Source organism: Triturus cristatus, chromosome 6 (genome assembly GCF_964204655.1).
Source record: "Triturus cristatus chromosome 6, aTriCri1.1, whole genome shotgun sequence".
NCBI classification, from domain to species: domain Eukaryota; kingdom Metazoa; phylum Chordata; class Amphibia; order Caudata; family Salamandridae; genus Triturus; species Triturus cristatus.
In genome coordinates, this window is record NC_140589.1 from 1,337,123,292 (window position 1) to 1,337,140,289 (window position 16,998).

Sequence of the window (16,998 nt, forward strand, 5' to 3'; positions counted from 1 at the left end):
GTTTGGGTGTGATTTGCCAATTGAATGATTGAAGGAGTTGTGCCATCCCTCTATGGCATTGTTTGTCTTTGCTCCTCCTTCTAAGCAGGTCGAGTAGCAGTTCCACCACTCCACATGGAAACGTGGCTTCCTCCTGCTGTGGAAATATGGATTTTTCTGGTCAGTTATGTCCCCTATCTTGGACCCCAACGGTTCTATGTGCATGTTACAAGTACATGTATGTTCCCTCCAGTTCCAGTTATGAAGACGCAAATACATGTGCGTCCACCGTTAACATGTCCTCTGTCAGATCCGCCATGAATAGGCCGGATATTCCATTCCTAAGTATGAAAGGCCACCGGCTTTATATGGTTCACTTATGCCATTTTACAGTCCAGGCAAGTAGGCCCTGATTCTGTCATCAAACTCTTCTTGCCTTCTGCCTCTGAAAGCTCCAGTCTGAGCCTGCATCTGTGACCATGAACTTTGTCTCATTCTCTGCGCGGCTCACGAAGCCTGACATCAGCCTGCTGCCTGCCAAAAACTGTATTTCACCTTCGAAGTTATCTGCTCCGATCCCTGCCCAATGCATTCCTGTCTAGTAGTTTAAGTAAACATTCTGCCAGCTATCTGTCTTCATGCAAGTAATTCATAGCCCTATTACTATGGAAGATTCCGCCCTCGCATCTAGTATAGACACTTAGACGCTTGTACACGCACTAACAGTCAGTATAGTCAGTATAGAATAAGATTCTACTCGAAGAGACCTCTCTTTTGGATAACTTAGTTCTTTAAACATAGGATGTTAGATATGATTTGGGATTAGGTTGACTTGACCCTCCAGACTTCTGTCGCCACATGTAGAGCTAAATGTCAAGTCCCCTTCACCCCCTAGTTGCACGTCAATTACACGTCATGCTGCTGTGCACGCATATCTGCCAAGTATTTCTGCTGACATTGCAAAATTCTTTCATGTAACCACCCTCTTATGACATCACATCTGATGACGTTCTTTAAATCACTCCCAGTTACGCCTATTTTTGCTACGTACGAATATATTATCACCACTATCAATTGTTACGCCTATTGTATTTGCCTCACTGTAATGCCTATTGTATAAAAGTAATTGATTGTTAATAATGTATGTACTTCACTTCCTGAACCTTCGTGGTGATGGAACCTGGAGCAACCGATTATAATCGACCACTGGAATAAAGCCCATTCCGAACCTCTAATACCACGGATTCTGCCTCTTATTTACTGAGCTATTTTATTATGTTTCTGTATCAAATTAAGTCCCGGTAATTAAATTATTTACCACATGAATGGCGCCCGAACAGGGACACTTTCTCATCTCACGCGCCGGCGGTGCGTTGCAGGCCCGGTCTCCTGCCACAGCTGGACGGACAATAACGCGTACCAGCAGGATTTCCTGTATCTCCCTCCGGTCAAGCGGGGGCGACTGAGGCTGCGATCAACACCCAGACGAGGCGGTGAGAAGTGCGAAGTATCCCGACCAGAGCCTAGCTGAGAGAGCAAGATCTGAGGTATACAGAGGCCCACCAGTTTTCCGAAGTCCCAAGTCGAGTCCAGTGTCCGAAGTGTTCGAGTCGAGTCCAGTCCGGTTCAAGTTCAGTTCAGTTTCCGAGGCCTTCCGTTCCGAGCTACCCGGTGAGTACCATTACTGGGGAGGCGTTCTGGCGTGCACATAAGTTGTGCCGGTCCAGACGGGTTTGGGTACACAAATCCGGTCTGCACTGTTTCAGCAGTGTATCTGTACTGTTTAGCAGTATATCTAGTATATCAAGTATATAAATTCAGAATAATTCAGTTCAAGTCGAGTATTATGTTTAGTGATTAAGTTTTTCTTAGATCGTCATCATCATCGTTGCTCAGTTAAATGTTAAATGTTAAATGTTTTAATAACGTTCTGCATATTGTGGTGTGAATGACTGTTCATTATTGTGTTTAATGTATTAAGTTTGTTCAAAATCAAGTATCAGATCAGTTTTCAATATGCCGCTCTTTTCGAAATTAAGACAGATCACAACAAGAAAAGGGGTACTCGAAGAAGCCGTTCCTATTCCTCCTAGGGACACTCCAGGGCACTTCATGTATCATAAACATGGCTTAGACGCTATATTATTTCTTGATTTATGGGTAGACTACACTAAGGAATTACCAGAAAGTCAGAGGTGGCCCGCGGCTGGGACCTGGGATGCAGAGTGCATCGTGAAAGTAGAGGAAGAATTATGGAAAAAGAAAGCTAGACAATCACAGAAAGACGCCATTGAATTATGGCGTAAAGAATCGTATAGACGTACAGAAAAAGCACGTAGACAGGAAGAGAAGAGTAAAGAGAATTCAAATGAAGTCCGAGAAAATCTGTTAATTGAAGAAGGTGCACGAGTGAAATCAGAACAAGTAGACAGACAAAGAAATGCCCTTATGAATGGTATGTATCCCCTTCTGGCTGAAGGATTACCTAAGGCTACTACAGGGATACCAAAAGACTTGCCAACCCCATTATTTCCAATAAAGGTACATCCTAAGGGGCATCCTAGAACCGCAGAAGATGTTTTTCTTTCCTCATATTTAGATGACGCAGCTCCCGAGTATGCTAATCCCGCCCCACATAGACCGCCTGCCAGGGAGGTTCAACGCCAAGATCCAGTACCCGTATCCCTACAGCAACAAGTTCTGACACAAGTTCCGGCAAGCACCTCTGTTTCTGCATCTGTTCCTACAGCTACTTCTATAGCTGTATCCACACCTATAGTTGCTGTATCACGTTCAACGAATCCTTTCACACCCGATACCCCAGACGGGGCTACCGGAGGTGCTACCAATATCTTTTCTACGCCACCTAGAATAAATAAACTTACTTTTCAAGAGTCAGCACATTCACGTACCCCCAAACTCATAAATGCCCGTACGCTTAAGGAACTTCTTATAGATTGTAGATATGACCCTGTGCCCGGAAAAGAGGACGAAATGACCCTAGCATCATTACGTATCAGACGAGCCGCGGTGTATTTAGGGAAGTTACCAGGAATGACTGCGCATCTAGATAATATATACCATTTTGTCCAAACAGGGCGAGATTCTGAATGTATTAACAGAGCTATGGGATACCAGAAAGTGGAAATACAGGGGGAACTGTTACGTTTCCTCATAAATTGTGTGATCAGAAATCAAGACCGACCGGGGGTAGACCCGGAAGCAATGCAAATTCTTACCAGATGGAGCCAGAATATATCAGAAGGGAGACATGATAAGCAAAACTGTATAATAGCCATGTGCCGAAAGATCCGTAAAGAAATAGAACGCCTACACGAAGAAAGATCAGCGGTAGACCAGTTCGAACAAAGCGAGGAAGAAGCATCAGGACTGCCCACAGGACAGTCAGAAACTATAGCCTATGTAGGTAGAGGAAGATCTTGTAATAGTACTAGATGTCTTACTGATCCGATACGTCCGATATGTCTAGAAAATAACAGGAATTTTCAAACACCAATAATAAATATAAGGTCTAACGAGCATTCATTCCAAGCCGCTGACAAATTACTGCGAGAACGAAGGGGTTATCATTTTCTCGATTCTATGGATGAACAAGAATTAGCCAGGTCAGCTGTCCATTGGGTTGACAGTCCCGGAATGTATGGTGATAATACAGTAGCACACACATTTTTGAATCTCACCCCAGATGAACAGCGTTTAGCTGGGATTTATATGATTCAACAACTTCTTATACTATATAAAAGCCATCATTCAGATCCTGGTCCCTTACCTGATATATTGACTGAATTACTCACGAATAAATGGAGAGGTTCAGGTACTAAGCTAATTAAAGAAATACTAGAATCAAGAAAGCAGTACATTCTTTTTGTATGTCCAGGACATGTCTCACTGCCCATTAAGGAAAGAACCACATATTACATGGACAGACAGAATCCCTTACGAGAAGTACACCCAATAAAAGGCGAGGACAATGAGTTTAAACGTGTATTTGTATATACACCCATATCGAAAATAGAATTGTTAGAAATGAAGAAAGTGGTACCCAGTCATGACAAAGACCCAGCGGGTTTCCACCGAGAAATTAAAGACATGTTACTCATGGGAGAGTATACCTATCCCGACATTATGACAATATTAAAGGTATTAATGCCTGCTGGCATTTATGAAAAACTCAAGGAAAAAGAGTGGGAGGTGGGAGACCAAAAGATAGATTGGACAGCATTAGAAAATGAAGAAAAGGCCCGAGGTCCAGGTTCGGGGCTTGGGGACAAAACTAAAGCACTACCAGGTTTACTAGTACAGGTACTGCCACGTTTATTAACCACGAAAAAGGAAGACTGGGGTGCAATTTCAGCCTGTAAACAAAAGCAAGATGAAGACACTAGTGATTTCTATGCACGATTTGAAAAATGTTTCGGTATAAATAGTGGCATAAAAGCAAGTAGCGAATCATACCCACATCTGTTTGTGACAAAATTAGTTGAAAATTCCTTGCCCCAAGTGAAGAATAGAGTATTAAAATTCGAGAGTACCTGGCAAGGTAACACTCCATCACAAATGTTACAAATGTTACAGTATCACCACAATAGAATTAGAGAGGAACAAGATCATGAACAAAGACGCATGAAAGACACGAAAATGAAAATGCTAGTCTCCCAGACAGTTCCAGCTGAAGGACATAAAAAGGGTACGACACATTCTGGCGATTTAGCAGGACCTGTAAAAGGGACATGCAACTATTGTAAACAACTAGGTCATCATGTACACGATTGTCCAGTCCTGAAGCGTAATATCGCCACGGGTATTACAAAAGAAAGACCACGGCCACTTAGACAGGATCAGAATGAACAAGGAGCCTTGCAGCATGCACAGTCCATGACAGCTCCACAACAGACTATACAGTTTGTGCCAGCTGCACCAGCGCTGCCTGTTGCTGCCACGCAAACCACGACACGACAACTGTACCAGACCGCACAGTATGACTATCCTGATTATCAACGATATGCATGAACCAGCCTAGAGAGGGAAGTTGACTTACCCCTTATCGAGATCCCTGTAGATCAAGAAGGACCTTATGTACATAGTGAATTATTAGGCCAAGACAGAAAATTTTTACTCGATACAGGGGCAAGTCGAACAACTATAAAACGTAGTGAAGTTCCAGGGGCACCCCTCTCAGGCTCACAGAATATTTCCCTTGGTTTTTCAGGAAAACCTATTGTTAATGAAGTGTCACAACCTCTTCCACTTACGATAGGACCTTTGACCCGAACTACAGATTTATTGCTTACTAAATCATGTCCAGAAAACCTGTTAGGAATAAAGACATTGAAAGCTCTAGGAGCTATAATATGTTGTTCTCCGGAAGGAGTAAGATTGTTTTTACGTGATTTTAAAGGTCATTATGTGTCTAGAGACATGGATCCCCGATTGCAGACTTTACCTACACATCTATGGGCACAAGGCCCTACTGATGTTGGTTGCATGAATATTACACCATATCGAGTTACACTAAAGGCAGGAGTGGTACTACCACGAATGCGACAATACAAGTTACCACCAGATGCTGTAGTGGCTTTACTACAAATCATTGACGAGCTCATTGCCCAAGGAGTGGTTGTAGAAACAGACTCCAATGTATGTAATTCACCGATAATTCCGATTCTCAAACGAACAGATCCGAAGGCCCCGCCAGTATATCGATTGGTTATTGATCTGCGCGAATTAAACAAGTGTATTGTGCCACAATTCCCTGTGGTCCCCGATATCTCATCATTACTGACAGCTATTGATTCCGAAGCAACATTCTTTACTGTAATTGATCTCAAAAATGCCTTTTTCAGCATCCCAATAGATCCGGAAAGCCAATATTTGTTCGGATTTAGTTTAAATGGACGTAGCTTCAAATTCTCACGCGCACCTCAAGGATTTACAGAAAGCCCCAGCATCTATAGCCAAGCACTGAAACGAGAACTCGACAGTATCCACATGCCAGTTAACACTGCCTTGCTTCAATATGTCGATGACCTGCTGATCACCGCTAGAAGCGAACCCGAATGTGAGAAAGCATCACTGACAGTTTTACAATTTCTAGCCGAAAAGGGGCACAAGGTGTCCCCTTCTAAGCTGCAATTCTGTGTCCAGCGAGTTGTTTATCTTGGACACTTGCTGTCCAAGGAGGGAAGGCAGCTTACACCCGACCGCATTCAGTTAATAGCTAACATGCCAATACCCAAGACACAAAAGGAGGTACGGGCTTTCATAGGCCTCACTTCATATTGTAGGCAGTGGATCCCTCAGTATGCATTTCTAGCAAAACCACTCATTCAGTTGACAACACAGGAGGCAGCCACATCGACTGTTCTCCCTTGGACTCAGGAACATACACAAGCTTTTGAAAGCTTAAAGAAAGCTTTATGTCAAGCACCTGTTTTAGCAACACCATGTTACAGTAAACAGTTTACACTCTTTATTACAGAACGCGAAGGTACTGCCTTGTCAGTACTCACACAGGAACAAGCAGGAGCACACAAACCATGTGCTTATTTTTCTAGTACATTAGATCCCGTAGCTCAGGCTCTGCCTGCGTGCCTGAAATCAGTGGCAGCGACAGCTTTAGCAATCAGACAAAGCGATGCCATAGTGTTAGGACATCCATTGACAGTACAAGTACCACATGCAGTGGAGGTTCTTGTGAATCGAACGCAAACACAACATTTGACTATAGCAAGACTTACAGGGTATGAACTAACACTGTTTCAGCCACATATAGAAATCAGACGTTGTAACACATTGAATCCTGCCACACTTTTACCTGTAAATGGAACAGACCCACTAGCCCATGACTGTATTGAAGTTATTACAATCACGACGAAACCCAGACAAGATTTAACCGATGTCCCATTATCAGACCCAGACCTGACGTTGTATGTAGATGGTTCATGTATGAGAAAAGGTACAGGAGAACTAGTGGCCGCTTACGCAGTCACAACAGACACTGAAATCATTGAAACTAATTGCATAAATACCTTGTCCGCTCAAGCAGCAGAGCTCGTCGCTCTGACACAAGCCTGTATTCAAGCCACAAATAAAAAAGTCAACATATACACTGATTCACGTTATGCATTCGGAGTCGTACATGACTTCGGCGTGCTGTGGCGAGAGAGAGGTTATTTAACTTCTCACGGTGCCCACATTCAGCACGGACCCCTCATTCATGCTTTATTAGATGCAATACATCTACCCACTGCAATATCAATTATGAAATGTAAAGCTCATACGAAAGTTACTGATATCATTTCTCAAGGCAATGATTTAGCTGATAGAACAGCTAAACAGACTGCTCAAACTCAAACATCCGACATGACAAAGACAATAGTCCCGACGCCAACACATTGTATGACGGTTAAAGATCCTACTCTTGACGTAATTGACATACAGACACATGCTACACCAGACGAAATAAAGAAATGGACTGAATTAGGAGGGATCCAAACCGATCAAGGATGGATGATGAAGGAAAAGTCTGTGTGGTTCCTTCCTGATTCAATGGTCCAAGTTATAATTAACACTGTACATAGTCCAGCACATCTAGGAGAAAAAGCTATGCTAGATAGCATTCAACACATTTGGTTTAATAAACATTTACGAGCTGCAGCCAAACAAAAAGTTCGTACCTGTATGATCTGTTGCCAGTTCAACCCAGGAAAAAGCGTTCCCGTAGAACAGGGTGGATTTCATCCTCCTGATCATCCTTTTGAAGTCCTCCAGATGGATTATATCCAGATGGAACGATGTAGAGGATTCAAATATGTTCTCGTAGTTGTGTGTGCTCTTTCCCGTTGGACGGAGGCATACCCGGTTTCAGATTACACTGCCCCGACTACTGCCAAACAGTTGGTTCGAGAATTCTTCCCACGATACGGTTTACCACGTGTTGTTCACTCAGATAACGGCCAGCCGTTCTCATCCGAATTAATGAAACACGTTTCACTTTTGTTAGGCTATCAGTGGAAATTCCACTGTGTCCGACACCCCGAAGCAGCAGGTCTCGTAGAAAGACATAATCAGACTCTGAAAATAAGATTATCCAAAATATGCAGAGAGAAAGGTGTCGACTGGGTAGTAGCATTACCAGTTGCACTCTTTTACACAAGAATGGTAGCACACTCTCGAACAGGGCTATCCCCGTATGAAGTGATCTTCGGCAGACCACCAAATATGTGGGGGACGCCTATACCACGCAAAATAACTGATATTGACTGTAACATGCTGACAGATTACTTGGCTTCCTTGATGTCTGCACTACAATCTTGTCGTTCACAGGTAGCTGCAGCTTTTCCTGACAACACTGAGGTGAAACCCCATGACGTGGTTCCGGGAGACTTGGTCCTCGTGAGGAACTTTGATCGAAAGACTCAGCTGGAACCTAGGTGGAGGTCACCTCAGCTGGTGTTGCTCACCACAAGAACAGCCGTGAAGATCGAAGGCAGAAAAGGATGGATTCATTCAAGTCATATCAAGAAATTTCATGGACTAAAATCAGATGTGAATACCACACCTTGTGTGTCTTCACCCATTGACTCAAAACTTCCTTTTGTGGAAAAAAGTGATTCCGAACATTATAAATTAAAGCTCAGGCCCAATCAGTCGAGCAATTTGATTGTTTAAGTCCTCTCCAAGGTGAAGCGGTTGAATTGTCTCTGACATGTATCCCTTGGACCTGAATAGAGAAAGCACCCGAAAAATGTTGAAACGACAGGCGTACTGTAAATCACTGAGTAGTCATTGCATAGTGACGTTATTAATTTTATTTTTCTCAAGTCTTTTAATAATTACTGCAAGTATATTGTTGCACATATATTATCCTATTCCTAGACATGTTTACAATGTTACTGCTGAACATTCTTTTAGTGAATTACCTCCGCTTGAGTTGTCTTATAGATTTGCACTGCGCAATAACACGTTTATTAGTATGTTGCATCATTCCCATCAGGTTAGCAATGCTACAAATTGTTGGATATGTGGCCGACTCCCTCCCTATCAGAATTATAAAGGAATTCTACCTCTCTTTCCATACCCGTTCACACACAACGGCTCCTGTGGAGCATGGTTTAGTTTAATTAATTCTCTAGATTCGAATTCTGCAGTTTATCAAGATAACTGGGTATGGGGAAATTTGAACTTAGTTTTGCTTAAAGTCTGCCACCCTAACAAGGAGGGACTTCCCCAGAGAACAGGAACTGATCTAGAAAATGAAGTGTATGGATTAGGTAATTTTACGCTCAATCTTATGATCCTAAATGTCGAATCAGAAGCTACTTCAATTTTGCCCGCTATGTCAATATTTCCAGTAAAAGGTGAATTATGTATAAGAAAGAATGGTTCCATACACATGGGCCATAGTAAATGCACCACTGTAGTAGAATTTAGTGATCAAGGCAAGTCTACATTTAGAGCTTCCCGCCATTCCTATTTCATATGTGGTCAGACGGCATATGTACGTTTACCTCTAGATTGGGATGGTACTTGCTATATTGGATTCCTTTTGCCACCTGTTTTTCTAGCTCCTGCTGATTATCACAGAAATATTCATTTAGTATATAATAGAGTAAGGAGAGATCTCCCGATAGTCGATTACACTGAAACAGCATGGGAAAAATACACAGATTTCAATAACGGTCTCTTTCCCTATATAGGTACCGTTACTAATAGTAAACTGATACGTAGATTAACTAGAACCCTTGAAGCAGTAGTGAACGAAACTATTTCCGGCTTAGGCAATTTAACAGAAGAGCAGTCTGCTATGCGGATTGTTGTGCTTCAAAATCGTCTTGTCCTTGACGTCATCCTGGCCGATAGGGGCGGAGCTTGTAGGGTCATCGGATCAAGCTGTTGCATTTTCATACCAGAAAATTCGCCATCTGTATATAAAGCCATAACTCGTCTTCATAAGATTGTAAGCCAGATACACCAGAATCCAGGCACCTGGACTTGGTCCGGTTGGTTTTGGAGTGTATTATCTACCTTTGGATGGAAGGTCCTATCTTTCCTAGGTATTGGCCTTCTCATACTATTCAGTTGCTGTCTATGTCTACAATGTGGACCAGCGATTTGTGGTCTGTGTGCCACATCGTGCATTCCACATCAAGATTTTCATTCAAGATCTCGGAAGAAGAAAGAAGAACAAATGATGCTATATGAACAGATCAATGGATTAATGAAGATTGATATCTCTTGACGGGCAAGTAGGGGACAAGGAGGGAATGTGGAAATATGGATTTTTCTGGTCAGTTATGTCCCCTATCTTGGACCCCAACGGTTCTATGTGCATGTTACAAGTACATGTATGTTCCCTCCAGTTCCAGTTATGAAGACGCAAATACATGTGCGTCCACCGTTAACATGTCCTCTGTCAGATCCGCCATGAATAGGCCGGATATTCCATTCCTAAGTATGAAAGGCCACCGGCTTTATATGGTTCACTTATGCCATTTTACAGTCCAGGCAAGTAGGCCCTGATTCTGTCATCAAACTCTTCTTGCCTTCTGCCTCTGAAAGCTCCAGTCTGAGCCTGCATCTGTGACCATGAACTTTGTCTCATTCTCTGCGCGGCTCACGAAGCCTGACATCAGCCTGCTGCCTGCCAAAAACTGTATTTCACCTTCGAAGTTATCTGCTCCGATCCCTGCCCAATGCATTCCTGTCTAGTAGTTTAAGTAAACATTCTGCCAGCTACCGAGAAAAGGCCCGGTTTCTCTGTCTTCATGCAAGTAATTCATAGCCCTATTACTATGGAAGATTCCGCCCTCGCATCTAGTATAGACACTTAGACGCTTGTACACGCACTAACAGTCAGTATAGTCAGTATAGAATAAGATTCTACTCGAAGAGACCTCTCTTTTGGATAACTTAGTTCTTTAAACATAGGATGTTAGATATGATTTGGGATTAGGTTGACTTGACCCTCCAGACTTCTGTCGCCACATGTAGAGCTAAATGTCAAGTCCCCTTCACCCCCTAGTTGCACGTCAATTACACGTCATGCTGCTGTGCGCGCATATCTGCCAAGTATTTCTGCTGACATTGCGAAATTCTTTCATGTAACCACCCTCTTATGACATCACATCTGATGACGTTCTTTAAATCACTCCCAGTTACGCCTATTTTTGCTACGTACGAATATATTATCACCACTATCAATTGTTACGCCTCTTGTATTTGCCTCACTGTAATGCCTATTGTATAAAAGTAATTGATTGTTAATAATGTATGTACTTCACTTCCTGAACCTTCGTGGTGATGGAACCTGGAGCAACCGATTATAATCGACCACTGGAATAAAGCCCATTCCGAACCTCTAATACCACGGATTCTGCCTCTTATTTACTGAGCTATTTTATTATGTTTCTGTATCAAATTAAGTCCCGGTAATTAAATTATTTACCACACTGCGACAGACCTGCTTAGATGCCCAATCCATGTGTCTTCGAAATAATTTAGTAATGGAGCCAACTTGTAACTTATAAAAGTCTGATTCTGTAATTGCAGTGTAGTATTCGTCTACACTATCAGGAGGAACAAAGCAAAGTGCAGTAAGTTTTTTCAGTTCAAATTGAAGTTTGCTATCCGATACGTAATCCACAACTAAGGATGTTTTTTGTATCGTACGCCAAAATGCCTGGGAAAAGTGGAAAAAACATCCTTTAATTTGGGTATCCACGTAAGTTTTGGAAATCACATTAATCATTGCAAATTCGAAATCCATTATAATTTTCCTAGGACAATTGTTGGTTGTTTTTGATTTTACCACTGTTAAAACTTCTGTGTAAGTTGTGGATTGTTTATCAGGTAGCAAAGTGTATACCAAGGGGACTACAGTATTGTTAATTTTAGCATGAATGGTGTATATTTGGGTGAAAGGATGGGGCGTGCTTTTGAACGTGCCATCCATCATCCAAACATCACTATTCCCTAGCTTAACTAGATTACGGGGTGTGCTAAAGATAAGGATTCTTTTCAGAGGGTTTTTGTTGTCATGCAGTAAAAAAGGTTCGTTAGAAACAGAAAGTGAGAGTTCAGGAGGAATTAGAATGTCAGAGAAGGTTTGTGGGGTAACTCTTTGTGGGTTACTTGCCTGTTTTTTGCGTTGTATAATTCGTCTCAGATTGGGTATAATGGGCATACTGCTGGCAACATGAGTTGGGACATGTTGTGCAACCTCCCTCAAAATGGAACCACAGGAGTCATTGGAGGTGCTTGCAATTTCCTTCATTTCATTAATTGTTTCTCTCACCTCAATCTCCATTGCAGAGGCAGAGTGGTTATGGCCTGTGGTTTTTAAGACACAGTTACCCAGAGTAACGGCTCTGCCTGTGCAATGGGTTGAGTAGTATTGCACACAACTCCAATGACACCTTGGTTCTGTTAGTCGCTCCTTGCAATAAATGTACCCTGCATGCTTTAGGAGGCGGTTTCCTTTCCTTGATGTAATGTAATTTACTGTCTTATTTGTTGACATTATCTGAAATGAAAAGAAAATATAGGAAAAAAATGTAACTTTAAATTTATTTTTTGAATTTTTTTGTTTAATGATTCATTTTAGAAATCTCTTCTAAAATCATTTATTAAAGATTAACTGCTTTGCTTGTTTTAATTTTAACATTTTTAATTCTTCCTGTTTTTAAGTAAAAAAAGAAAAAAATTTGATTCAGTACAAAATACCTTTTCGATTGCTTCACTTTGCTTCAAGTTGGAATTTTTGGAACGTTTAGTTGATATTTGCAATGTGGATTATTCTAAACTGAAAGAGAAAAGGAAATAGCTTTGGGATATATTTATTCATTATTTGGTGTGTTGGTCGTTTTGGAAAAAAAAATGGTTATTTACATTGAATATATCGTTTAAAAAAGAATTTACCTGTACAATTATTTGTTGTCGTTCAGAAGATGCTTTTTCTTTTCTTTTGAAGGTCTGGCAAAGCTGGTGTTTTATGGATTAAATGTGAGCTCTTTACTGACTGTTGATATCTGTTTAAAGTTATATTATATAACATTTAATTTTCTCTTTAAAATAGATATCACATTTAAAATACAAATTGCTTTTTTTGGGGAAAAAAGTTACACAATGCTATCATTAAGCAATTAGTTATAGAAATTTTCAAAAACAATATTTCATTAAATAAATACGACTTGTGAGTTTATCATACAGTTTCAGTCTGGTTCTAGATTTTAAGATGAATCTTTTCACTATTTTCTCTCTTTCATACGGTATTAACTTTTTAGAGAGAGGAGGACATCTTTAATGTTATTTTTTTCTGCACCATTATCCTGTTATATACGTTGCACATGGTTATGAAATTATTGATTTTCAAAGTGGTACCTCTTCTGTATTCTGCATCTAATTTAAGTAAGAAGTATGTTCCTTATTAAAAAAAAAATTACTAAGTCATCATTTTCAGAAGACATTTTCCTGCAGAAGTATTTTCGATTTTTGAATGTTACCTTTTTAAAATAATTTCACTTCCTTCTTCTTCGTATCAAGTGTGGATTTATTCTTTACATCTCCTACAGTAATAAAAAAAAAATATATAGACATTTCAATGGTTTAAAACTATTTTTTTTTTACTGGTAATGATTTTGGGTTTAAATGAACTCACCTCTAAAACTTCTGTGGTAATTTGTAGAAGGTTAAATGGATTTTGGTTGTTTTTTTTCTCAAAAAATAATTTGTTTTCTGATTTGTTTCTCTGATGGAATAAGTATGATTAGAAATGGTTAGGAATTTAATTTAAAAAATTTATTTTAAATTAAGTGAGTTTTCAACCTCGTTTTAAATAATTTTCCATTGTATGCACCAGTTTAAATTTATATTTCTTATTAGTCAAACAATATCTATCTATTTTTGAAAAACAAATATCAGTCAAGTTTAAAAAAAACATCACATTCCTCCTTTACGCCCCTATTTTGACTATTTTTGAATGTTAAAAAATGGATGCTAAGTAAGACAAGTGTGGTATATCACAGGTTTGCTACTTCTTCACATAAGTGCAAATTATTGAAAAAACTCATTTTTATAGCGTCATTTTTTCAGTCACTATGTAATTAGTACCCCTACACTATCCAGCACTTACCCTACTGATGCACCCCCACCCGGGAGTAACAATAGTAATTATTACCCCTACACTATCCAGCACTTACCCTAAAGAAGCACCCCCCTTGGAGTAAGAATAGTAATTAGTACCCCTACACTATCCAATACTTACACTAATGATGCACACCCCCTGGAGTAAGAATAGTAATTATTACCCCTAGACTATCCATCCCTTACCCTAATGAAGCACCCACCCTGGAGTAAGAATAGAAATTATTACCCCTACACTATCAAGCACTTACCCTACTGATGCACACCCCACTTGGAGTAAGAATAGTAATTGTTAAACATTTTAAGAACATTTTATTTTCTACACCACTATATGGATTATCATTTGAGGGGGGCTCATTACAACATTTCATATTTTTTAAATACATATTTTTACAAACACATCGTTCAATGGTTTGGAAATTATTTTATTAATGTATTTTATTAACCTCTTGAGTGCCCATGACGAGATGGTCTCGTCATGGGCCGCGGTTGTGCTGTGCCCATGACTAAACTATCTCGTCATGAGTCCCGCCCGCTAATGAAACGCCCGGCACAGGGCGTGGAAAGGGCGGGGCACTCAAGGGGTTAATTGACTTACTTTCGACTTGAGTATGCGAAATCCAATATTTACCACGTTTCAAGACAATCACAAGAAAGGTATTCGAAAAACTGTAAAATAATGAACATTTATAAAATTCATGTTCTGTGGATTTAAAAATGTGAGTAAGTTAATCATTTGTTATATTTGAAGTTACTTACTTGCTTGATTGGAGAGGCTGTTATGTGATGTCAAGCTGGAATTGACTTTGAGACAGAGTGAGGCAGTGAAAAAAGCGTGTGCTCTCGCTGGTAGTCAGTCGACAACTGTTTGCAAAATGGTGGACGTCTTCTTTTTATACTTTTTTTGATGTACTGGTGCAGATTGGAGCTTCCGAATCCCCTCTACTTCCACGGACGGAGTGATTTCGCAGTCACACGCGCACACACACATCACACGCTGGTGGGGCCCATAACACCAACATTCATCCTACCACTCTATCCATGCCATGTATAAGGGGAAACACTTTTTCAATACCTAACCAATCTGCATGTACCCTGAGGTCAATGGCATCAACTAGTTGCTATAGATTTGGTGAAACATCATTTTACTCTAAATACTCAATAAACATGACAATAAAATAACCACCCAACACAGTAATTCAAACAGAATATTGTTTATCTAAAATTTGTAAGAAAAGCCAATTAAATGCAAAATCATTTTCTCCATATTTACCTATTCTGGCTAAAAGTCGTTTTCTAAGTCAGAACTAGTCCTCAGCAAATAGTTAAAGTTCTCTAGCCGTCATGTAGAGTAACCGTCCTCTCCGTCAGCATCGGGACCTCTGATCATTGGTTCGGGAAGAAGTGGCGCTAGACCTCTCTAGTCTACTAATATATATACCAAATTTACATTCCAAATGTTGCAAACATATCTTTTCAAAACAGTCGAATGGCGGAAATTATGTCGTCTTGGTACAATAGGTTACAATGATAAATTTTCTCACGTATTGATAGTCTCAAATAATGAATAGAAATTAGAAGTCCATAACTAATTCGTTACTTCTACGGATGTCTCTTTAGGATAAAATGTATCTCATCCATGGGACCATTATAAGTTCATCAGGTCGGACTTTGGATTTGCAACAATTCTTCACGTTCAGGGGCATCTGGCATCACTCCCAGATTTGTCGTCATGTTCATGGCTTTTCAGTTCAATGGGAGGACAAGGTCGCAGTCAGCGCAAAGCCTCCTTTAAAATTTTCCATCTACTCGAATGCAGGCTGCGGGTGGTAGCCATTTTATAGCAGGCCACAATGGTCAACTTAAGTAAAGGAAACACAAAACATAATTACTGCATGGAAATGATTATACAGTGTTATTCCCCTGCTAATACCCTTATGTGTATGTATTCATCTAGCCATTTGCGACATCAAAAGCCATTAATGCATATTACTTATAAGCGCAAAACACAATAACATCACATAAGCAACAATTCTGTCAATTTGCTCACCAACTTAGTTCACTTATTATTTTAGCCATGCAATAGCATTCCCACGTGTAATTCTTCTGTTAATAAGGTTGGTTAGACAAGACTCGACAAATCTTTAGTAATTACTAATTAATCAGTAGTACTTTTAATAATGACATACGAAAATGAAACAGGTATTTGGTTTTAAAGTAAAAACCCTGCTCCATCAGTACCACCATTATTTTCGTAAAAATATGTATTGTGATTATCTTTTTTTTCTTGATTTGTTCATGTGGAAACATATATTTTAATAATCAATTTAATTTATGCCCGTTTATTTGGATTGTGTCTGTTTTAAACTCCATTTTGTTTGCTTGACGCTGTAGTTTATGTCATTGAAACTGTTGTAGGACTTGTGTTCGAGATAAGAGATAAGGTCATAAAATGGTGGCCCGCTTGTTTTCTTTTCACTCGACTTCATTTTAAACTGTGTTAATTTCGTAATTTTAGTTTTAAAATTATATCATGTTAATTCTCAATTGTTCCTTATTTTAAAAATATTTTAAATATTTTTAAATTGCTTGCGGAATTTTAATACTCGAGAAATACTCGAGTATTAAAATGAATACCTGAGTATTAATTTTGTGATAGAGTATTTACACCAAAATATGTGTACATTTTCGCTCCACATTTTAATACACTTACCCACCCAAAACCCCTATTTTCCCTGCATCCCGTGCCAGGTTGTATTTTACATATTTCAAAAAAATATATTTTTGCGTTGCAATGGTATGCGTTGTATTGTCTTGCTAAGTTATGGCTCTTTTAATGTATTTAATACATTTTGC